Below are 25637 nucleotides of genomic sequence, written 5' to 3'. Positions count from 1 at the left end.
CGCTCAGTGCTGCGGCTCTGGCAGAAAAGTAGGCCCTACTTTTGGTGGTGTTGTTGTTATTAGAGTGGGTGGGGGGGCGGCGTGAATGTAGTGGGGTTCAGCTGTCAACAACCTGGGGGGGGGGGGTTGGTAATGCGGATGGCTGGAGGGGGTGGGTCTTGTATTTTGTGGGGGGTGGGGGGGAGGAATGTGTGTGTTTGATTCACTCTCCTTCCCCCCCCCCCCATGTCCTGGGTGGGCGGAAGGATAAAGAAGGATTGCTGCTGTGAGCGAAGGGGCAGGTCTGTCTGTGGGAGACTAAAAATAGCAACATTGTGTCTTTTTGATACAATTATTCATTTCGCGGCTGATACAGTATCCTCTGAGTGGTGAGTAAAAATAGCAACATTTCTGCTTCCCTTAGCCACCCGAATGTATCTGCTTGGCAGGGAAATCTGAGTTTGTTTGAAGTGGATTATTCGCTTTTCCAGCCTCACAGCAAATGACAGAAACAGCAGCAGCAGCACCAGAGCTTTCAGGGGGCAGACTGGATATAATAGCAGCGTGAATAATCCTTTACAACCTTTCACTTCACTTTTATTTTATATGTTTGTTTTTTTTAAATAAGGGGGGTTTAAAAAAAAACTATATTTGAGTCGTGGCTGTTTCCCGTCCCCTCCCCAAACCTCTTCATCTTGGCTTTTATTTCTTGAGGGGATGTTACAGTGGGGGTGAGTGCCTTGTTCGCTTAAATTAACCCGGAAATATTCTGGCATGTTTGTTCTTATTCTACCCCCCCACTCCTCCTCCCCAACCTTCATCCCTTCTTGAAGGATTTTTCTGATTAAGGGCAGGAGAAAGCGAATAGTTGGAAGTGTGCGGCGAACGTACACGATTTTTGTTATTTTTAAGAAAAGTTTGAAGCTGGATTGTTAGGCCCACAGTCACAGAGACAGGATTTAGTGAGTTTCTTTTTTCTGTGGTAAGTTCAGTCAACTTTTTTTATTGACTGGCTAAACATGTTTATTTTGAGAATGATGTCTGTGTTTTTTTTTTAAAAACTTGCATGTTTGTTTTATTTTGTGAACTGTTTCAAGTGTTGTGTAATTTTGGACCCAGAAAATGTTCTTTCACATCCTTAGTCTACGGATGGATCAGTGAATTAGCAGAATAACTTCGTCCTGAGTCGATTAATGGCTGTCATATGTACACTGAACGGAGCCATGAAAAATGCCCTGTTTGGAAGTATTCATCTAGTTTCCAAAACATTCAGCTGCGTGCGCGGGGTCGAGGGGTCTAGCTGAATGTATTAATAGTGTTAACATTGAAAATGCAGAAATATATTGTTTAGCGTGCGATTGACAGTAGGATGGAAGTCCTAGATTAACCTAATTGTTTGACAGCTCAGCTTAGTCATCAGTGAGTAGGGTAGTTAATTTCAAACTGCTTATAAGCAGTTCTGAATGTGAAGACATTTCGTTTGTTTTGTCAAGCATGTTTCCGCTGGTATATTCAGCACAGTTTAATTCCTTTCGGTATATTTGAAATATAGAATACATTATAAATTCCAAGTAGCATTTATTTTGCATAAGATTAGATGTAAACAATATTTCAAAAATATTCATTGCGTGGACTTCATTGTTGTTGAAATAAGTGGGTTTCCTGATTCGAAAGTAACTTTTTAACTGCTGTTTGAAAAAATGGGCAGCTAAAAGACTGTGTTTTCGATTCTTGATGGATGGTGTCATGGCATTACTTGTCCAAATGTGTTATTTGATACATTGCCTGTTTATTTCATTGTCTGTTGTGTAACGCAATATTGTGAACTTAGTGATCAAAAGTTAGTATGATGGCCTTTTAACAGTCAATGATTTTCAACTTTTATTTTATTTGTGGTTTGTTTTATGAGATTGGATAAATGTGGTATGATGCTGCAAAAGTTTTGCAATGAAATAGGTTGTAGCTGCCTTTCTATAATATTCTCATGTTTATTTGGCTAGATGCTACTCTTGTCAGTTTTTAATGTACAAATTCTGACCCATAATAAATTGCATTATGTAAAAGGGTCAAACACAATATTTTTGTACAATTGTACTCATTATTTTGTACTAAGCTGTATGAAGGTGCAGCAAACAAAACTGCAATTCCTGTGATACACTTCAGATTGCAAAATGCAGATAAATTTCTTTTGAGTTCATTAAGTATTCCTGAAAACATGAGAAATAATGGCTTACATGGTATTAGCTACAATCAGATTAATTTCTCTGTTCAATTTATTATGAAGCAGAATGTTATATTCGGATGCAAGAAGCAAATAGTGAGTTCGAACCTTGTGTAGATCAATGGAAGGATTGTGTAAAGTTAAGTGTTTGATCAATACTACCTTGCTACAATAATATACATGTGTACCTTGTCCTTCAACACATAATTACAATCTAACAGCTCCCTCACCATGAATCCTAAATACGAGCGTCCCTTGATTTAAAAGTAGCTGGTTAAATTGAGGGATTAAATGTCCAAGAAATTTTTTTTGGAAACAGTTGCAGAAAATTTACCATTCACTGAAAGCTAATTGTAGAATAGAGCCTATCGGTCATGACTGAATATTATCTAGATTTCATGCAACTTTAGTGTCAGAACTGGGAACTATTGCAGCAAAGCAAATAATTTTGTTTGAATAATATATGAAGGAACCGACTGGGTAATATTTTCATTTATGGACGAGTCTTGCACACAAAAGCAAAAGTTATAAAAAAAAATGTATATGTATAATTCTGTATAAACATTTACCTGACATTCCTGATTTTTTTTTGTATGGTGTTTGCCTTGTGAGCTCTATCGGGATGTGACAGTTGCTATACAAATGCAAATAGTTATTTACTCCAAACTGTAGTCAGTTGTGAATGTTTGACACGTATGCAGCGGGGATGGGGTTGGTGGTGGGAAGACAATTGCAAAATGCTTTCTGCTAATTAAAAGTGCTTAAGAAATTAAGTTGTGTTATAAATATAATTAACTCTACTGTTGGAAGGTTGCACAATTTTATTGATGTGATGCTTGGACCATCTGTAAGATTCAATTATTTTAAGTAGAGTAACCATACTCTGGTAGCATAGAATCAATGTAAAGGATGTGTAACACACTGTAAATCAGCATTTATCCTTTGCAAACCACTGATATGCAGATCCTCATGTAATGTACACACTGGAAATACAATATAATAATGCAACCAGTGTTGGCTTGCAAGTTCATATGTTTGTAACAGGGCATATGGTTTTTTTACTGTACAGCTTGGCTGTGGATTTAACTTTTTGCACCTGCATCTGGTGTGTTTGAATCATACATTGTGGTGAAGTTTGTAGTTGTTAATTCCTGTCACAATTCAAGGTTCTTATCTACAGCTGAATGATACTGACTTTTAGCTGTGCTTTGTAAATACTACTTTGGTCTATGTTTTCTCATCTGCAGTAATGGTAATTCTTGTAGAATAAGTGCAGCTGGAAAACTTTGTGCTCAGTTTAGGAACACGCTCTGTTGTTCATAGGATTTTCATGTGTTTAAGCACTGAATATGAAGATTTTTGTATGTTGTACTTTAAATGGGAGCTTTTTTTGTTTTGATGGTCTTAATTTTTGTGCACAGGTGGCAGCTAGCAATCAGTGATAGCTCTTTTGTTAACCAATTGAAGTAGCTATTTTGTACTCCTACTCTCCTACTTTGTATTATATCTTAAGCAATATGTTCGTGTCATTTGGGGTTCCATATATACGTAGTCTGAAGCTTGCAGCTAGCATGTTCAGTGGGTTTATCGAACTGCAAGGCTGGTAGATTAGATCTTTTGAGATTTCTGATATTTTATGAGACGCTAAAGCAATAAGCTTCAGTAAGAAAGCCTTTGCATCTGAGTGCACACTTGTCTGGCAAGGCACACTTCATAATATACCTGTTATTGTGACAAGATATTGTTGAGACAAGTGGACAGTAAGGTCAAGGATTAAGATGAAAATGGAGGAGCAAAGACACAAAGCAATGCTTTTATTTTTTTTAAATCCTAAACTGCAGCTGAAATGGAATGGAGGAAATAGAAAAGGGAAGCAGCATTAAGGACCAGCTACCAAATATTAACCCAAAGATAGAGGTTACTGCAGGCAGTGAAATTAGGATTTTCCTGTTTTTCTTGTCTTAGTTTTAAATGCATATAAATTGCAATATCATTCTAAGGAATAAGAGTTCATTTTTCCATCAATAATGTTAAGAAAATGTGTGATAACAATAGCCTGTTTCTTTGCAGTACTGACTTTCAGAACAAATGTGTTCTAATTGTCTGTACAACACTCGAATAATACAGATGAAAAAAATTATTGAGCAATATGGGATTATAGCTGAGCTCATTTCCTTTACCCATAGCAATATTTAGATAGTTTAGAAATTACAATTCAATCCAATATGCTCCAATATTTCACCAAAACAGCATTTAATTCCTGTGTAACATTTGTAAATTCATAATCACTCAGTTAGTCAGTTACTAGTCACAGTCTGCAATCAACTAGTGTTAATTATAATTTAAGATGCCCTCCAAAAACAGAACCCAAAAGTGAAAGAATAAATAATGTTTCTTGTGCTTTAGGTGCCTTTTTAAAAAAAGAAATCTGCTTGTGTGGACCCAATACAACACCTCTTGCATGATTACTGTCATGCGTATTGCAAACTAGCAACAGGATTCTAAAGAACTGCTGCAACACTTTGTTGGTACACAATGGAAAACTTGCATTTATATTCCTGAGGGACAAGATGATGTCTCTGCAGCATATTTAACCAGCCAAGTTAAATTGATTAGTAATCTATGATTTGGAAATTGGAACTAGTAAGGTCTAGTCTGCTAGGTCTGAAATAATCTTTGCACTATGAATTATCTTCTGGTTGAACAGTAAAGAATATGCAAGAGCTGCCCTTCTCTACAAACACCATTAAACAGAAAAAGAAAAACCTTTTAATTAATGTTTTTAAATGTGGGATACCGATTAGAACTTTTGAGGGCTTGTACCACAGTGGCTGTTTTAATGCAAAGTCATCAAGAGTACAAGGCACTAAACCTCCAATTGTTGTTCTTCTCAATCTCGCGCGTGCGTGCTCTCTCTTTTATTGATGGACATGCTCATCTTCTGCATTTGTCTTCCCATGCGTGCTGTGTCAATTTATTTTAATTTGCTGCTCTTCAGATGGACAGTTACTTCAGAATAACATGTACTTTTTTTAAACTATCCTGATGCACAGTGTTAGAAAATTAAATAATGTGGAAGTGAGTAGTGTAGTCAAGATATTTTCAGAGTGGATCACCAGTCTTCACTTTTTATTTAATCACAGCCTGGGTGCAGTGAGGTGTTACAATTGGCCCTAACACTTTGTTTAGGTTTCCCATTTCCGATTATACTCGGATAGCTGTTTAAAACGTGTGCAAGTTTAGATTTTGGGTGAAGGTGTAATGGTTTTCCATTTGTGTATTTATACCACATGATTACTCATGAGAGCAGAAGTGAAAAGCTTCCTAATCCACCCTATATGAAGTGTGGTTTGAAGATGATTATGTGAAATAAGAACAGAAAAAGAATGTTTGGCCCCTGAATAGAAGATTGACTAGCTATTGAGGTATAAAAATTGTGCATGTTTGAAGAGCTGGTGCAGGCATGATGAGCTGAATGGCCTCCTTCTGCACTTGAATAATTCTATGATAAAGAATCAGTCTAGTTAGAAAGAAGAAACATCTATAGTCCCTCTCGTCACCTTGATACATCCAAAGTGTCTACAGGCAATGCAAGTAAATGAAGTACTCTCAAAATGTAATCACTGTTATAATGTTGGACATGCAGTGTTCCTTTTGTGTAGAGCACAATGAATAGATAACCTGTTTTAATGTCGATTGATGGATACATTTTGGCCAGGATACTTCTATAACTCCCTGTTTATCTTTAAAATAATATTATGACACCTGTTGCACCAACATTGGACATGGCCATGATTTAACCTCTCATTTGAATTCTGGCACATCCAAAGTGCAGCAGCTCTTCGAACTATGTTGTAGTGGCAACCTAAATTACATGCTCATGTCTCTGCAGTACGCACCAGAATAGGTGGTGTAGTGGACAGTAAAGAAGATTATTTTCAAGTACAATGGAATTTTGATTAATTGGGCCAAGGAGTGGCAGATGGAGTTTAGATAAATGTGGAATGTTGCATTTTGGAAAGGAAAACCAGGGCAGGACTTGAGCAATTAATGGTAGGCCCTTGGGGAATGGTGTTGAACAAAGGAACTGAGGGGTGCAGGCACATGTTCCTTGAAATTGGAGTCACAGGTATACAGGGTGGTGAAAAAGACATTTAGCATGTTTTCCTTTCTCAGTCATAACATTGCGTATGCCATGTTGCAGTTGGACATTGGTGAATACTATGTACAATTCTGGTTGTTCTTCTACAGGAAAGATGTCAATAAACATTAGAGGCTGCAGCAAAGATTTACAAGAACGTTTTCAGGACTGGAGGGTTTGAGTTATAGGGAGAGGCTGAATAGGACATCATAGTACAGATCTTTTTGGCTTTTGACATTGTGAAAAAGTTACTCCTCAGGCACAGAGGATGGTGGATGTATAGAATGAGCTGCCAGAGAAAGGCAGAAAAATTACAGCATTTAAAAAGCATGAATAGGAAGGGTTTGGAGGGGTATGATCTGAATGCTGTCAAATGGGACTAGAACAGATTGGGATGTCTGGTTAACATAGTTGAGTTGGACTGAAGGGTCTGTTTCCATGCTGAATGACTGACTTGAGACCACAATTTTCTGATTCTGTGATGAGACTGCTGCTAATTGATAGAGCAACTGGCCAATGAAGCAATCTTACGAAAATTGAACCATTGCAAGGAATGCTTTCTCAGCAGTGAGTGTTGATTTTAATTTGTTTAGTGGCTCAAAGCAGTTACTTTGGCTGACCACCATTGGTTGAGACAGTGATGCAGCATTAATTAACTTGACACACTTGCTACTTAAGATAACAATTGCTAATTCGCTGCCTGAACATGAGATATAATGAATTAAGCACAACAATGTGATTTCCATTAACCTCTTTTTCATCCAATAAGTTCTGATGCTTCCGTTTTTTTAAAATGGAGCATGTGACATTTCCTTATCTCTATACTCCAACCTAAATTTGTATGTTTATTGGATTATTTTGATGCACAAACTTAGATCCCTGCCTTTCTTCCTGTACTGTTTTGAATATTGTGGACTTGAGCCTTATTCCAAGACTTAAGGAAACAACACAAATTGACATGTTAGTGCAGTGTGTCTATTGGGTTAGAAATTGGTTCAAGCCCTACCTGCCTGTTCAATCAATCTGCTTGAAGAGGAGAGGCTTTTCTGGGTGTGTTGACCAATATTTCTCCTCTGCTAACCTGACCAAAGCATGTATTATTTAAGTTTCTGTTTATGGAATCTTATTCTTTAAAATTGGCTGACCATGTTGACTGTATAATTCGTTGATTGTAGAATGCTTTGTGATTTTCTACCTGTGTAAATGCAAATTCTTAATCTTTGACAATCGTCCTCCATTCAAAGCAAAGTATGAGACTAACCTGGGATAGACTTTTATTTAAGCTGCTAGTGTGGTGAAGAGTTTTTCTTAAGCTTTGTCAATTTCAATGGATAACACTGGGATTGTTGAGGAAATATTGTGGCTGCATCTTTAATTACAGAAATTGTCTTGCGTTTGCATTGAGGATAACAGGTAGTTGAGAATGGGTTTCAGAGTTATAAGGCACAAATTCTATTGAGTTTCAATTCATTTACATTGTTTTTGAAATTTAGTTAAAATTTTTGTTGAACCTTCAGAATATCTTTTAATCACTAATCCCGAAAAGTCTGTCTTTAATTTTTTGATATGTTGTATTTCAGTGCTGAATTTCAAACTTCAGTCCACAGCTAGTTCTTCCTGTTACTGCTGCCATTGTGTCTATTAAATTTTACCACATGGGTTTCCATCATTGTGGGGGTGGGGAGAAATCCTTTTAAGAAGGAAAGCAAGATTTTGAAGATCTGGCTGACAGACCATGTTCTTGTGTCAGCTGCGAAGAGGAGAGTTTGACTTAAAAATAAAAATGACATCCTCAACTGACATGTTGGGTGAGAATTTACACTCTCAAAACTTTATTCACTAATGCAGTTTAAAATTGGTCCCATTGCTGAATGCATCTGTGTATTTTCGAGCCTTTTGTTTTTTTTAATTTTGCGATCATAATGAAATAGTGTTGGAACATTGGGTTCTGATTGGAACTTGCCATTTCAGCTTTATTTTAGTTTGGATTGTGCTTATTCACTTGGCTTATGATAAAACCATAAACTACATTGTGATATCTGCAAAGCTCTACTTAGAATGCTTGAAAAAAACATTTATAAATTTGTGCTGTCTCAATGTGTAACATAGTCTGTTTTTTAAAAGCAATGAGATGTCTTTTTTGAAAGTAATGTAACATGTTCTGTATTTGGGAGTACAGAACTCAGTACAGTATTGTACTGTAAATCAGACTGTCTTGTCTACATTTTAGGATTGCGAGCTACTATCTAGACACTTCATTAGTAATTACCTAAACCTGCCTTCAATACTGGGAGGGGGTGGGGGAATGCAGTGGAACGATTTTTAATGTGAAATTCATTTTGATTTCATTTAGCAAGATCAGAGCCAAATAACTTTTCTTTTATGATGTTGCACTCCACAGATCATAGTTCTATTTCAGTCTTTAATGCTGTCCCTTTTTCTGGCCTCCCCTGTGTTTTCATATGGTTTACATCTTGTTGGGAAAGCTATTGAAGGCCTAGGCTTCCCTTCGTAATGTACAGCATGGTTAGGTTCTTTCTAGCCCAGCTGTGCCAGATAATCTTCCATCACGCCGCCTGTGGTGAAAATAGGAATTATTTTTACACTCAGGATTTGTATAGCTTTAGGCATTGAACTTCAACTTGCAAATCAGAAGTGTAGCCAGGATCCCTTCTCCAAAAAGATGAATCAACTTCAGTGATCTTGCAAACCAATACTCAATCACCAATCTCTCCTTTCCCCTCCCAAGTCTTTTGAACATGTTGCTGGCCATCTTTCCCAGAACTCTGTACTGAATCTTATCAGTCAGGGTTTTCTCCCTGTCACAGTTTCAAAATGACTCTTACTGAAGTTACAAATGGCATTCTATTTGACTGTGTTAAAGATTGCCTCGCTGGATCGTTTGAGAGGGCCAACTAAAATCCTCCTGCAACTTTTTCTTCAGACATCCAGCTGAGACTTTTTCTCATCTGGTTCCATTCTTTTCAGTTTAATCATAACCACAGGATCACTGTGGAACATAAACTCTTGTGTTCTCAGGGGTCTTTTTTTTTTTCATTGCCACTTTTTAGTTTCTCATCACCATGGGCTCCCTTGGAAACATCCTAAAGCATAGGGTAAATGACCACATGGTGACCCATTACAGCTTCTCAATGTCTCCACTGATGCTAAGTTATCAGACTGCTCATCAGACATTCAATACTAGATGAGCAGAAATTTCCTCCATTTGAACTGGATATATCTGTGTTGTTTTCAAAATTTTATTTGAAATTTCAAAGTCTAATTGAACTATTTGGAAAATCTTGCGGTCAACAACGCTGACCTTTTTTGTTTGAAGACCTCATTATTTAAAGTTCCCATTCCAAGTTCCAAATCCTAGGTACTGACTCCATCCATCTCCTAATAACAGTCTGAGATCTGTGTGTTCCTGACTTTTTTTAATCACTCCATCATTTCAATGCCTCTGACATTAGTTTTGAAATTCATGTCTGAACATCTCAATCTAACTTTCCACATTTTATCTATTCCTTTGACCGAGTTTTTGGTTGTCTGACTGATGAAATCCTTGTTGCCCAGTTTTTGTTTTGTAATGCTTCTGTGAAGTGTCTTGTGATATTTCATTATATTTAAAGGTTTTATAATAACATTATTGTAGGATGTGGGTGTTATTCAGAAAACATATTTGACCATGTCCAAATCCTTTTTGCTTCATGATAAATGCAAGCCACTGCTGGCCGTTCTTCATATTTCCACTTTGGAATCTATCTGTGTAGAACCTACTGCTTTAATTATCACATCATTCAAATTAGGCATCAATTTTAAAGTCAGTTAGAGCTGTAGAGTCAGAGTAATATAGCATGGAAACAGACCCTTCAGTCCAACTCATTGCACCGATCAGATATCTCAATCAGGTGTAATTCCATTTGCCAGCATTTTGCCCATAGCCATCTAAACTCTTCCAGTTTCATATACCCATCTAGGTTCCTTTTTAAACATTGTGATTATCTCTGCCTCTGCCAGTTCCTTTTGACAGCTCATTCCATATACAGTGTACTGACCACCTGCATTATAAAGCTACCCATCAGTCCTTTTTGAACCTTTTTTCCCTCTCATGCTGTATGCCCTTTTGTTTTGGACTCTTTTCCCCCAACCATCACCGCCACCTGGGAAAAAGACCAGGGCTATTCACCCTATCCATGCCCCCCCATGATTTTACAAACTTCTATTAGGCCACCCCTGAGCCTCTGCTCCAGGGAAAACAGACCCTCCCTATATTTCAAACTTTCCAACTCTAGTTGCATCTTTGTAAATCCTTTCTGCACTCTCAAGTTTAACAACATCCTTCCTATGGAAAGGTAAACAGAATTGTACACAGTATTCCAAAAGTGGCCTCACCAATGTCCTGTACTGCTGCCACATCACCTCCCCATCCTCAACGTTATGATCAGTAGGCCAAACACTACCTTCACTACCCTGTCTACCTGCGACTCCACTTTCAAGGAGCTATGCACCTGCATCTCTAGGTCTCTGTTTGGCAACATTCCCAAGTGCTCTACTGCTAACTTTAGAAGTCTTGCTCTGGTTTGCCTTACTAGAAGGCAACGTCATACATTAATCTGAATTAAACTCCATCTGCCTTTCTCTGGTCCATTGGTCTATTTGATCAATTATTGTCATTGATGCAGCTTTCCTGTGTGTCATGGAGCAGGGTCAGCTCAGCTTATTTGAATCTGCTGTGTCCTCTGCTTAGCATTTTTCATATTTTCTTACACTGCCATCCACTATTGCAGATAACAATCATTAGTCCATTTTAGTCTTAAACTGAATCACAACTTAGTTTGCAGGGTTTTTAACCATGTTTTGTTCAAGTGACATGGGCACAATTTATATTCATAGCATGGTATTTAATGGGGTCCTGTCTCCTGTCTGGGGAGCCTTGTGTTACCTCTTTTCTGGGTTATTCCAAATCTTCAAAGTTTTGCTTATAATACCATTTGCCTCTGCAGTTCATTGTAGGATAGTTTCAGAATGGATGTACAGTACCTTCACATAACAGGGATCTTTGTGTGCTTCAGTTACTTGTAACAGATACAAAAAAGAATTATGCTTTTTCACCAATTTTTCGCATTAAGGTTAACATTAGAATAATTTCCATACTCTGGCTCTCATTTCAAATGAACACATTTATTGTCTGTTACCTGGGTGTGATTATCACATTGGGAGCTGTGTGTTTGGTTAGGGGCTTAATGACAATTTCTAAGTACTTTTTGAAGAATTATGTTGTGGGAAAAGTTAATCACACAACACCAGGTTTATAGTCCAACAGGTTTATTTGGAAGGGCTAGCTTTCGGAGCGCCGCTCCTTCATCAGGTGGTTGAGGAGATGCAGGAGCAGTGGTCTGGAAAGCTAGTGTTTCCAAATAAATGGGTTGGACTATAAGCTGGTGTTGTGAGATTTTTAACTTTTTCCACCCCAGTCCAACACTGGCATCTCCAAGATATGTTGTGGAAAGACTTTGTAATGATCTGTTCAGTGATGGCATGAGTGCAAATATTTTGCAGGATATCACTGATGCATCTTCTGTCAGTTGGTAAAAGACAAGTGTCTGAATTCTGTGAACTTTCACTCGGCTATGTTAGTTGTTGTAATTATCACAGGTAAATGTGTAATTCATCAGCATCCAGGTCACGTTTATGATTGGAAAAAATGTTGCTGTTTTGTAACACAAGTCCTCTATAACATTTGTAGTGAACAGCATCTGTGACAGGACTATGCACACAACATTAGGTGATCAGTTCATTTACAAAAAGACACCAACTTAAAAAAAAATCTGCAGGTGCTGGAAGTCTGTAACAAAAAGAAATGGCTGAAAAATCTCAGCAGGTCTGGTAGCATCTGTGGAGAAAAATCAAAGTTAATGTTTTGGGTCCAGTGACCCTTTTTCAAAACTGCACCTGAAACGTCAACTCTGATTTCTCTCCACAGATGTTGCCAGACCTGCTGACATTCTTGAGCAATTTCTGATTTAGAAAATTGTCCAAACTAATGTAATTCAATGGCAGTCAATCAAACACAGTCTCTTGCATAATTGACTTCCCTTTAATTCCCTTTTCATCTGAAAACTCTCTTGCTCTCTGACCCTTTGCAATCCCATGTTCCCTCGAATTCCATACTTAAGATTTTTTTTGCCTGCATGTTTGCACTGTCTTTCTTGTTCCTTGTTGAAACATTTCTAGGTCCACTCCCTTGCCCTGTCAGCCTTGAGAAAGGAACTATCTTCCCTTACCAATTACGTGATTTATAATGTGGATTAAAATCAGGCTGCTGATTCCAATTGAATTCCAATAGGAATATTCAATCATCGAAGAATAAGTATATTTAACGGCACTTTTTTTTAAAAAGAAAAGGCTGCATCCCAGTACAACATCTTGAAACCATCAATATTGATCAGTATCAGTTCTCTATCTCTTTTCTCCCCCCTACACCTCCACTGCAAACACCATTCAATCACGCTACACATATTCACCAGCATTTCCAACTTCTCATAATTTCCACCTTATGCTCGAGCTACCTTGCATCTCTTTAAAAGTGTATGGCCAGTTTTCAGAAATGACCACATCATTTCCATTTAGCTTGACTGTCTGATTGATCTTTTGAGGTTTGTGACAGTTTTGGAATCCCCCTCCCCTGATGTGTTGCAGCTGAATAGTGTACTCTAGCTGCCTTGTATTTTGTTAGATAGATTAGAGTAGGCAAATAGTTAGGTTATTTATTTGGCTAAGGCCACATCTCAATCTCTGTATTAGCTGGTTCAGTTGCTAATACCCTCTTCCACCACATACGTGTGCACACACAGACGCATTTTGGATTCAAGTCTTTGGATTTGAGTACTAAAAAAAATTCAAAACTGACTCATGATTGCATTAAGGAAGCTCTGCTCTGTGGAAGTTACTTTTTTCAGATTAGATGTTAAACATATGGATAGATGTAAAAGATTCCATATAGCATTATTTCAAACAAGCGGGGGGACGGGGGTAGTTATCCCTGATGTCCTGGCCAATATGTTTCTCAAAAAAACAACCCCCAAAAAAACTGGTCATAATCACACTGCTATTTCATCTCATTCAAACATCTTGAAGGAATATGAGCGTTAGAGTGTGATGCCAACCAAAGCAGAAGAATCAAAAGTTTTAATTCTAATAATTCATGACTACCACTTCAGACAAGTCCAAAACCCACAGGATTTTGGGATTGGGTACGGGCTGTGTTGTATTGTTGAAAATCCATTAAGTCTCAAGTCTGACAATGTGATTGCATGTATGCAGAATGTACTGAAGACTTTTTTAAAAACAAAAGTGGCTAGTTTATTCTGTTCAAAAGTATGATGGGTGACCACTTTAAAACAGTTACTCTGCATGCAGCAAATAGGCCTACCTCAGAACATAGTCCATTTATTTTCCTGCCACCATGGCACTAGATTTATTTCCTTACCTTTTATGGCAGTAGATCTTTTACGAAGATGAGTTTCAGAATTGACCTAGCACAGCTGCATAACTGAGAGTCCCTTGTGCAATGTCCCATATTACTGCAAAGTACTGTATTTATAAAATATATGAACTGATCATATTCTAAGAGTACACAGCTGCAAAGTGCAGTTTGGAATTTTTTTTTAATACTCCTGAATTGAATTAAGACTAATGAGCTGTGTGAGCTTCACTGCGGAATGTAAATTTTAGATTTCATTTGGCAGTATTGCTCCTCCTTTCCTAAACCTTTCAACAATGGCTAGTGTCTGAGAATCTGGAATGTCATATTTTTATGTAAGCTCTTCCAATATTTCAAATTGCTTTATTTGGAAGTTGATAACTTAATTGCACTGTTGCTTGGCTTGAACTTTTAAACTGATGCAGAAAACCACACCAAGCTTGGATTATTCACAAACTTAGAATTTTTTTTTGCAAAACCCTTTTTTTTTAAAAAAGCAGTGTCACTACCGAATGCATAACCTAAATTCTCAATAGATTGCTGTTAAATCTCACACGTATTTTATGAATTTTAAACTCTGCATCAAGTGGTCTGTTTAACAAAAATGTTGCAAAACATAGAATAACTAAGTGCATTAATACTAACTTCAATGCTTTGTACCAAAAAGGCATCAAATATGTATTTTTCTGTGCTCATTTGACTCAATCAAAGGCAGTGTATCAATGCAAGTTATTGTATTTATTTTCATTTTGCTTATCTTTCAATAGCTCTCTGGCATTGAAATTATCTTTAGGTATTATCATAGAGTCATAGAGATGTACAGCATGGAAACAGACCCTTCGGTCCATCTCGTCCATATCCCAACCAACCAGATATCCCAACCCAATCTAGTCCCACCTGCCAGCACCCGGCCCATATCCCTCCAAACCTTCCTTTTCGTATACCCATCCAAATGCCTCTTAAATGTTGCAGTTGTACCAGCTTCCACCACATCCTCTGGCAGCTCATTCCATACACTTATCACCCTCTGCGTGAAAAAGTTGCCCCTTGGGTCTCTTCTATCTTTCACCTCTCACCCTAAACCTATGCCCTCTAGTTCTGGACTCCCCGACCCCAAGGAAAAGACTTTGTCTATTTATCCTATCCATGCCCCTCATAATTTTGTAAACCTCTATAAGGTCACCCCTCAGTTTAGGCACCAATGGAATTTAACACTCAATTTTTTTTTACTGGTTAAATCTTCCTAATTTTGAAAGTCTGATTCTGGATTATTGATTGTTTCCAGTTAAAGCTGTTTTTAAATCGGCAATAAAATTTGACTTTGTTCTTTATTTTAAAGTGCAAGTCCTGTTTTTATTATTCATTACTGAACCACCTGATTCTAAGTCTGTTTGGCAAACCTGTGATCATGCTATTTGTTATTATAGATTCCAAAGTGCTGTGTCTGAGAGGATTAGGCTGCAAAGTTTTAATTGACAACTAACTTTGGAGACTGCATTTGACAATACTTTGAGCTACTCTGTGACCGGAGAGAAAATAAAATCTCCCTTTTTTTTTGTTCGGTTGACTGAAGATGGGAAAGCAGCTCAAATATTAATTAGACAATGAGATTGCAAAATTTGTGGAGGGACTTGTGGATTTTGCAGTTTTTAAGGTCGAGCATTAATCATAGGTTACAAGGATAAGGAAGAGGATTGGACTGATTTGCCCCTTCTGGTCAATCTTCTTTTTTAGAAAGCAAAATGACAAACAAAACCTTTTTGGCTGATCACTTTTTTAAAAAAAATTTTTTTGTAGGTGATTCCTGGTCCAATAAGTAGCTCTCCTCATCAGCCTGGGTTTGTGCCAAAAATATCACCATCCTGTTAAGTTCTGGGGGAGGTGGTGGAAGCATTTCTCTGAAAAGCTGGGTGGGCTTCAAAACCTCCTGGTGTCCATTTGTATTGGTAGATGGATTCCCACCTGCTCAACTGGGGAATGTTGCAGCTGTGTTGGTGGGAGTCCTCACACAGTGGCAAATAACAGCATTTCTCATGAAAGACCTCCAAATGAGCAGGTTTTGTAAGGGTGGATCTGCACAGCATGCTTTTTGATAATTCACTTGTAGTAAATGTCATTTACTGAACTCCTGGGTAGAGCCCTGGCTAATACATTTCACTCTCTGGATTTCCATTTGCTCAGGTTTGTTTATTCCTTCCTCCATCTTCCCTCCCTTCCATGCCACCCCCACAATCTGTGGTTCAAAAAAATAGAATTGCATACTGGAGCTGTGGGAGATGATTTCCTCCTTCTAACTTCTGTAGCAAAATCATAACATTCTTTTTAATGTATGTACATTTTAATTATCATTAGTGCACAAATATTCAGTCATGAAATGCAAGAATTGATTTGGTTTTGCCTTTGTTTGCAGTTATTCACAGTAAATAGGTTCTTGCTCTTTGCCTTTTTTTGAGTTAGGTTTTTTTTTCTCGTGTTGTCTTATTTTTGTAACATACTAATCTGTAAATCAGAAATGTTGAAGTATTTTGTTCTGTTTGTTTTTTCTGGAGTTTTAGTTTGGATGTGTAAGTCCCTAGCCTGTGAGATTGATCAGACTCCTCCTTTCGATGGCCGGTCATCAACCTAATTATTATAGGGTAGGTCATGATTCCTGCTGTCACAGAGAGCAATCTAATTCGTGCTTTTATTTAAGATCTTGCTGACGAGGCTTTAATAATGCTCATTGATTATCTTTCTAATCAATAAACCACTGATGTCATACACACCCTTGAACAGCTCAAGGAGCTTTAGGAATCTTCATTGTTAATCTCAAAAAGATCCAGCAGCAGAGTAGTGCATTTGATAATCCTGTTAATCCACTCAGTTGTTTTCAATTAGACCTATTGTGACATAAAACTATTAATTCAGTATATTGATCAAACTTAATTCGTTTAAATGTGTTTTTTACATAATTAAAACTAGAAATATGACTGTCTTGCTGTAATGTTTTGTTTTTAAAAAAAACTTTCCCCTTTTGTGGACCTGGGGAGTATCATTTAGATACAATGTTAAATCAGGAGACCTTGGAAATATATTAGGTGGTGAATAAACACCATTATTTTGACTGCATTTTCTTTAATCCAAGATGTTACCCCACACCTGTGTTTCTTGACGCTATGGCTTAAAGCCCATCAGTTACAACATCATATACTCATGTGTATGTCATATAATTAAAATCATTCCACTGTTGCAAAAGCTTGTTGCTTTTGTCATTTACTTCATTATTTCTAGATACAGCACTGAGTGCTGGAGTTTGGATTTTTTTCTTTACCTGACACTGATAAACTCTCATTTGAGAACTTTTCATTGTGGATAATTTAAAGAACAGAGGAAAACGTTGCCACATACTTTGAGTGAGCAGTTCGCCTGAAAGGCCTCGCCATGTGGGCTTTTACAAGCTGTGACTTTGCTGATGTAGGTGTAATAGAAGAAGACAGCAATGGTTTCTCAGCTGTTCAACCACTAGTGAGCCATCAATATCTCTTCCTTCAGCTGCCACCACTTTTCAAACAGGAGTGAGGTGTCCACTGGGCCAGAGGCGTTAGTGACTTAGTCAGCCTGTGTGATAGACTACAAACAGTTGGTTCCTGAGAGTCCATCATAGAACAGTTGTTTTCCATACCTGCATGACTGGGAAGATCTGCGGTTTCAGATCTGTTTCGGCTTTTGCTTCTGATTATGTTTGTGTAGGTAAAATATGATTTTTTTTTCCCAGGCTTGAATGTATTGATTTAAAATGTTTCAAAAAAATCTGAGCCTTGTGAATGACTTGTATTGTAACTTTAAAAACAATGCTAGTATAGGGAAAACCAACGATAGAGGTGCCATTATTTAGCTATGCATTCTGGTTGTATGTTGGATTAAATGTACTTTCCTTTTGAGATTTATGACTACTTTATTTCTGACTACACTGTATATGTATTTGTATCTGATAATAGGGTCCTTTGTTTAATTATTACTTGGACAACTGGTACTGTGACTGCGACACTGACTTTGTAGATCAAAATAAGATTGAAAATGTATGTGATCTGTGACCTTTTTAAGTTCTGAAAACATTGTGATTAATACATGATATGAATCCATACTTTGATTTTGATAACTTGTAATTAAGTCGGAATCTATGATGACTTTAAAAATGATGTGAGTACAAATGTAACAAGACAACTGAAACGTGTTGCTTGCATTCTATTTTGTGCTTGTTGTGTCTTGACAGTATGTAATCAAATAATATGAAGTGTCACTACAGTTTTCACAGCGGCATTGAACCCTTGTCAACTGTCCTTCAGGCAGTGGACAAGGCAGTGATCAGAAATAGTGATGAGTTTTATTAAAGCTGCATAAAATATATCTGAAGTATATAATTCTGGGGGGGGATGAAGAGAGAAGAGAAAGGAGGATGCAATAAATTTGTTTGAATCCAATTTAGTTAGCTTGTCTGAACAATGCAATATTTTATTATGCTAAGTGTTGACTAGACATGAGCTTTTCAGCAGTCACTGAATTCTTTAAGTGCAAGCTTCAAGCTGCTCATCAGAATTATTGCTTGGACCTCATACTGTTTTTTCTAAAAATTTTAAAGTTTAACTAAAATAGATTTTAAAAATATTTTTGATTTAACAGATTAAGTCCATTTAAAGTCCATATTTTGAGTTTTGCATTGGTTTGTAAAATACCAACATTATTACTTTTACATAACTTTTCTAGGTATGACCAGCTTTCTGGTCAAACTTATTAAAATGTTACAACTAACATTTTCCAGTAAGCTTTCAAGTTTTATATAAAATTCATTATTCTAAATGGGGCAGCAGCTAAAATAGATGGTAGTTAAACTGACTTCCAAAAACCAACCTAGTGAAGTGATAGAATGCAGGTGGGTATTTTCTTATACTTTGGAAATCTTTATTTTGGTAGCAAAAACATGGTAATTATCTCCTGTTCCACCCTCGGGATTTCAAAAGTATTGATGCATATTTGATGTTGGGGTCAATTTACTTTCTTTCTTGTTTAGAAATAGAATCCATTATGATCCTAATTATACCAGATCAACATACGGAAGTGACTTAACATTCACACAGGATTATTATATTGGAATGAGTACTGATGTATTGGAAAGAGTGATGTAAGGTGACGCACAATTGTTGTAAATAAAATTATGCTTACTCAAGCAATTGAAATTCAGTGCAGTGAAAATTATAACATGGAGAAAACTCCAACCAGGCTGCACAGCAAGTATGAATGAGTGACCAGTGTCCTTGTAAGGGAGGTCTGAAGTTACAGATATTCCTTCAAGATCTGTATTAAGAACCTGTCAAAAAGGCTTAAAGGATTTGTGACTCATTTTGTGTTGAAGTTAGAGGGCATGTTGTATTACAGATAACATGCTTACTACTCCTTTCATATCTCTACACAAACTATATGCATCTAAGTGTCAAGTAGTTTTCATGGTTATAAACAGGTTCTGCCGTACAAGTAATGAAGGTGTGGTCCTGAAGTGTAATTTATTACATTTTAGTATAACGGCCCAACAACAGTTGTGCATATAGTTTCTTAAATCCTCCTTTTGCCCAAAAAGTTTTTAATTAGCTCTCCTCCAAACACCCTACAATGAGATGGGAATGGAAGTTTCAGTGCAATTGGCCATTTGTTTTAAAAAACACAGTAAAATGACTTGAATGAATGATGGTTTCAGACTAGCTCGCTGGTATTTTCTATTTAGTCGATGCAATCATTCTAAAAAATCAGAATGCAACTTGAAATAACATTTCTCAGTTATTATGCCAAACTAATGATGGGTGAATCGAAAGGAAGTTGATTTAAAAGTTTGCTTAATGCCTAAGGGTTTATTGAGGCCACAAATTAATGAGGTAGTAATTGTATTGGCAATTGGATGCTTAAGAAGGAAAGTATTCACTGGAAGACTTTGTTTGCTTTTGTATGCCATTTTCCCTTTAAAGTACCATTGTTCAAAGAGCAAGTCTTTTGCATAGTTTGCTCCTTGGCCACCTATTTTTCACTAAAGCAATTGCTGCTTCATTGATTTGTGGCCACAATGATGAACCTTCTGTCCTATAGCGATTCATTTATTGGAAAAATGGTCACAGAACAAAATTTACATCTTTGTTTCCAACAAGCCTAAACATCCAATCACATTCAACATTCTCATTAAAATTTATTGATCTTCAAAAATAACAAAATACTGATTTTTGGCAGAGACTTTGTACTTGTCGGATTGTAGAAATGCAGAATTATAACAAACGTTAACTGTGTCAAGGTGCTATAACTCATTTGTGGTCAACTTTTTTTGTGTGTATGTTTTGATATTTGAATTGTTTTTGTCTTTTGTTTTTATTCTGACTACTTTTTGCATGAATTTTAAATGCGCTCCACAATCTTCTGTATCAATGTTATTTTATTAACAATTTTCATATGGAATGTCTACCTTTTTTGTGGTTTTATATTGTTCTAAATTTGAATTCCCCCAAAAAAACTTCATGAGTAGTGGGGTGAAATGTGGTGTAGCTCTGCCATGTCAATTGTGTTTTATACCAGCCTCTGGCTCATTTCCTAATTACCCACTGTCACTATCTTCTCTACTAACTTCCCTCATCCATCATTTATTTAGTCATAGAGCTATACAGCATGGAAACAGACCCTTCGGTCCAATCTGTCCAAGCTGACCAGATATCCCAACCCAATCGAGTCCCACCTGCCAGCACCCGGCCCATATCCCTCCAAGCCCTTCCTATTCGTCTACCCATCCAGATGCCTCTTAAATGTTGCAATTGTACCACTCTCCACCTCTTCCTCTGGCAGCTCATTCCATACACCCTCTGCGTGAAAATGTTGCCACTTGGGTCTCTTTTATATCTTTCCCCTCTCACCCTAGACATTCAAGAGAACAAAGGGAGCTTCAATACCTGTTGGTTCAAAAGATTTTATTGCTTCCTTGACAGTGACTTTTTAACATATTTGCAAGAATTCTGGATAGACTAAATTCGGTTTACCAGGCATTTCTATAATTTACCTTTTGCTGTATAACTGCTACAGTGATGTTTCTCTTGAATGAAGAAAAAAGCTTCAGCTAGATCCCTCTGTGTGGGAAAAAGTTTCCCCGTAGGTCTGTTTTATATCTTTTCCCTCTCACCCTAAACCCATGCCCTCTAGTTCTGGACTCCCCGATCCCAGGGAAAAGACTTTGCCTATTTATCCTATCCATGCCTGTCATAATTTTGTAAACCTCTATAAGGTCACCCCTCAGCCTCTGACACTCCAGGGAAAACGGCCCCAGCCTGTTCAGCCTCTCCCTATAGCTCAAATCCTCCAACCCTGGCAACATCCTTGTAAATCTTTTCTGAACCCTTGCAAGTTTCACAACATCTTTCTGATAGGCAGGAGACCAGAAATGCACACAGACCTCCCGACTTCTGTACTCAATACTCTGACCAATAAAGGAAAGCATACCATATAAGTTATCTTGGGCTTAGCTGTTTGAACTCTCTGCTTCCATCTTGCCTGTTTCATTTGGGAATCTTCTCCATACTTTGCATCTTAAATTCCCTGACTCCTGATTGCTGCATATCTCTGATCTGGTCTCCATATCCTACTCATGCAGCATTGTCTTCCTCGTGACCTACCTCAATGCCTTCAGATTATTTTTTTTTAAAAGCAGTCTCTCTATGATTTTGATTTTACCTTCTAACATCATTGTCTGCCCATCTGATTGGTTGGTTAAGTCTTGCTTTCTGGTTTGGGACATACTGGGTGAAAGGTTTTTAAAAATATGTGGAGTAGTATACAAAGGCAAGTTGTTGCTCAGTGGAAAGTGTCAACACTATTGCTATTGTGTACTAAGTTATTTTTGAAGGCTTTTTGGTAGGAATATTCAACATTCCTTTTCGCATACAATATTTTCAAAAACATGAAGCATCATAGATTTAAGATGTCTTAGTCCTTCGTTGCAGTAATTTTAAAGCAGTGTTAAAACATTTTGTTTGGATTTGATTTTAAACAGTAGATTTATTTAATAAGATTTGAAGAATCAGGGGGTGGCAGGGCAGCTCGGTGGTTCGCACGACTGCCTCACAACACCAGGGATCCGGCTTTTATTCCATCCTCGGGAAACTGTCTGGAATTTGCACATTCTCCTCATGTCTGTGTAGATTTCCACTGGGTGCTCAGGTTTCCTCCCACAGTCCAAAGGTATGCACTCAGTTGGATTGGCCATTCTAAATTGCCCATAGTGTCCAGGGATATGTAGGTAAGATTTTTTTTTTAGCCATGGGAAATGCAGGGTTACAGGAATAAGATGGGGAGCTGGGTCTGGGTGGGATGTTTTTCAGTGGGTCAGTGTGACTCGTTGGGCTGAATGGCCTGTTTCCACATTGTTGAGGTTCTAAATATTCTAAGAAGGCTGGTCCTACGATCGTGAAGATTTTCCTAATGGGTTCAGACTGAAAGACAACTTGGGTAAATGATGATTGAATATTTAGAAAATCTCATTTATTTTCATTGTTTGTTTGTTTTCTTTATGAGAACAGAACAAAAATCACAATCTGTTAGTAAGCTTTCTACCTGGATTGGATAAAAATAATTCTGGCAATAACTTTTGATCATAACTGGATTCTTCTCTATGAAGAGAAGTAATTATACGTAATAGTGGTACATTCTGTTGTTTTGCTGTTTGGTATTTAATAATCTTGCCAGCCAAGAGAAACAGTAAATCATTGGCAATGCCTAACACAACAGCTTCAACTTCAACTTCAAACAAATTCACCATGTTGAATAGTCTGGACAGTGACACAGTGAGCAAGTAATTTCTAAGGAAGTACAAAACCATTCAAATAAGTGTTAATATGGCAATACAAAAACAAATATTGATGCAAGAATAATCACAGAATTTTTGCAGGGAGGCCACTCAGCTCAGGCATAGACTCATCAAATAACTTGTGACTTTCTCCTGCCTTTTCACCATAACGCTGCCCATTCATTATATTTAAATAATAGTCTTACCACCTTGATCAATTCCTTGACTGAACCTGTCTCCACCATAAGTCCAGGCAGTGCTTTCCACACCCCAACTGCTCATTTTGCAAAACACCTGTTTTCCCTGCATTGCATTTGGTATTTTAAGACTGTGCTCTCCCATTCTTGATCTGTTGTGAAGAAGAGAAACTTTCCAATCTACTGTCCAGTCCCCTCTTGATTTTGGACAGAAGTTTTTAATTTCCCCGAGTCTTCTCTTTTTTTTTCTGAAGAAATCAGCCCAAGATCTCCATTCTGTTTTCATAACTGAAGTTTTTTCTCATCCCTGGAGCCGTTCATGTAAACCTCTTCTGCACTCTAGTCTAGTCTAGCATTTTAGGAATGATGTAAATTCCTAGACAGAATGGTGCTGGAAAAGCACAGCGGTTCCGGCAGCATCCGAGGAGCAGGAAAATCGACGTTTCGGGCAAAAGCCCTTGGAACAGGAAAATCGATGTTTTCTAAGGGCTTTTGCCCGAAACGTCGATTTTCCTGCTCCTCGGATGCTGCCTGAACTGCTGTGCTTTTCCAGCACCACTCTAGTCTCGAATCTGGTTTCCAGCATCTGCTGCCCTTGTTTTTAACTATCATTCCTAAAATGTAAGGCTCAGAATTATAACAAGACCCCAGCTAAGGTGTAACTAGTGTTTTATATAAGCCTAGCTTAATCTCAGTGCCCAAATAAAATACGTTTGGCTTTGTTATTGCTTTTGTACTAATTCTCTCCACCTATCGTGCTACTTTTTAATGACTAACACATACAGGTTTTTTGCACCTGCATGCTATTTTTAGAGTAATCCCCTTTTTAATACTGTGTTTCTATGTTCTTTCAAGCAAAATGTATCCCCTCTCTTATCTGCCACCTATTTATCGACTCAACCAACTTATCCGTGTGCTTTTTTGTTTGAGTTTTAAACTGTCCCCCATCATTGTTCAGTTTTGTATCATCCATAGACTTTGATATTGTCCCCTACACCCAAACGTCTAGATCATTAGTGTATATGAAGAAAGCTAGGGTCCCTATACTTTCCCTTGGGGAACTCTGCTACAAACCTTGCTCTTGTCAAAAACTGTCCACAAACTATTAGCTCTGTTTCCTCCATTACATATTCATCTTACATGACCTCTAACTGTTTTCCAAGTTCTATCATGTGACATGCTGTCAACCATGTTTTGGAACTTCCTGTACACCATATCAACAACATTATCAATGTCAATTCTATCTGCTACTTCCTCAAAAAACTCCAGCCAGTTAGTTAAACACAATTTTTCCGTAAATCCTAAGAAACATTGAAGTGAACTCAGCTGAATGAATGGATGGGAAAATTTAGACTGAGGTTTCAGAGCAAATTCACCAAATCACGAGATGTTTGGAGACATTTGATTACTTAAAATACTTTGTTCACCCAAGTTAATTGCATAGTCTTTGCACCCCATTTGTTTCTTATCCACATATCCTCCATTCTCTTTCCGGCCACAATCATCTAATTATTACTGCTCGTCACTTTAATCTCGAGCTCTCAACCCTTTATGTCACACTCTCTGTAAGATTCAGTTCATTTTTGTCTTGTCGTCCAAATCTAATCCCCAACGTTTTGATCACTAAACTTTGCTGAGATACATGGACTCTCAGACCCTTAATGCTACAACTTCAACATTTCCTTGACTTTGTTTTGAGATCAGTCCTTGACTTTGCCTTTTCTATCCATGATCACACTTCCACAATACTTTCTATCTGACCTCTTCTACATCCCTCTATCACCATTGTATGGCTCTGTACCCTGTTTTCCTTTTTCTTAACCTGACATTGGAGGCTGTGGCTTCAGCTGATTCAGCCCCACGTTTGTGGTCCCTTATCCTTCTACATAAAGTGGAGATTTAATTTTATCTCCATGTCTTATCAAAGCATTATCACTATGATACAGAGAGTCTGTGATGTGTTTCTGGATTTTTAAATGTATTATGAAGAGATCTGCTGTCAAGTAAATTTTATTACAGTAGAACCAAAATAAACATCTATTGTTCAGTGATCGGATCGGGTGTAGGATTCCAGTGGCCTCTGAATGAATGGAACAAAAACTGGCAGTTAGTTATCTTGGGGGCAGTATTGATTATTTTTAAATAAGAATAAACTTTTGAGGATCGCAGCATTTTATGTGAAGAAGTTGTGGTGTATGACCTTTCTAGGTAGCACTTGCTCTTTATCTAAGGACACCGGTTTTCTACTTATGAAGTCTTAGCTATATGGAATAAATAAGTCAGCGTCACAGAAGGAGAAGCAAAGGAGAGAATGTTCAGCTTAAAAAGCCTTCCAAATAGTGATCATCATGACATTCAGCACTCTGCACAATAACAGCAACAGTATCTTCAGGGCATCTGCTGAAATGAAATCCCTTTAGTCATTCCCCCAGAGAATCACAAGATCACATTTTTAGTCTGAGCTGAATGCTGGTTGTTATCCATAACTAAGTGAAACGCACGATCAAGAAGGTAGTTTTACAATGAAACGAATTAAAAATGTTTTTTTTAAATGGGCTGTGATATGTTCACAATTACTTGAAGAATCTGAAGCACTGGTTTGTGCAGGTGATAGTGCAGCTGACACCTTGTTGGAAGTTGAAGCTTTTGCTTGGTCATCACATTGTTAAAGGTATATGGAGATCTTATTGTATTGGTTTAAGGCTTATGAATAGTAAGGGAACAATGGCCATGTGAACTTTTTTGGCAAAAGACCTTTCTTGTTGTTTAAG

General features: G+C 37.5%; 1 protein-coding gene across 12 annotated transcripts in view; it reads left to right on the top strand.

Moving 5' to 3' along the window:
* Window positions 1-224: 224 nt before the first annotated feature.
* mef2aa (myocyte enhancer factor 2aa) overlaps window positions 225-25637 on the top strand; it is a 225020-nt gene continuing 199607 nt past the window's right edge. For 8 of the 12 annotated variants that reach the window (XM_072564941.1, XM_072564943.1, XM_072564934.1 and 5 more), the window contains exon 1: window positions 225-368. The gene's annotated coding sequence lies outside the window, so the exon portion shown is untranslated. Of the gene's footprint in view, window positions 369-411; window positions 711-734; window positions 962-17412; window positions 17557-25637 lie in introns of those variants that run through there. The other 4 variants (XM_072564938.1, XM_072564936.1, XM_072564935.1 and 1 more) reach the window with 4 other exon arrangements.

Source organism: Chiloscyllium punctatum, chromosome 48, assembly GCF_047496795.1.
Source record: "Chiloscyllium punctatum isolate Juve2018m chromosome 48, sChiPun1.3, whole genome shotgun sequence".
Taxonomy (NCBI): Eukaryota; Metazoa; Chordata; class Chondrichthyes; order Orectolobiformes; family Hemiscylliidae; genus Chiloscyllium; species Chiloscyllium punctatum.
This window is presented reverse-complemented; position numbering and strand designations above follow the sequence as displayed.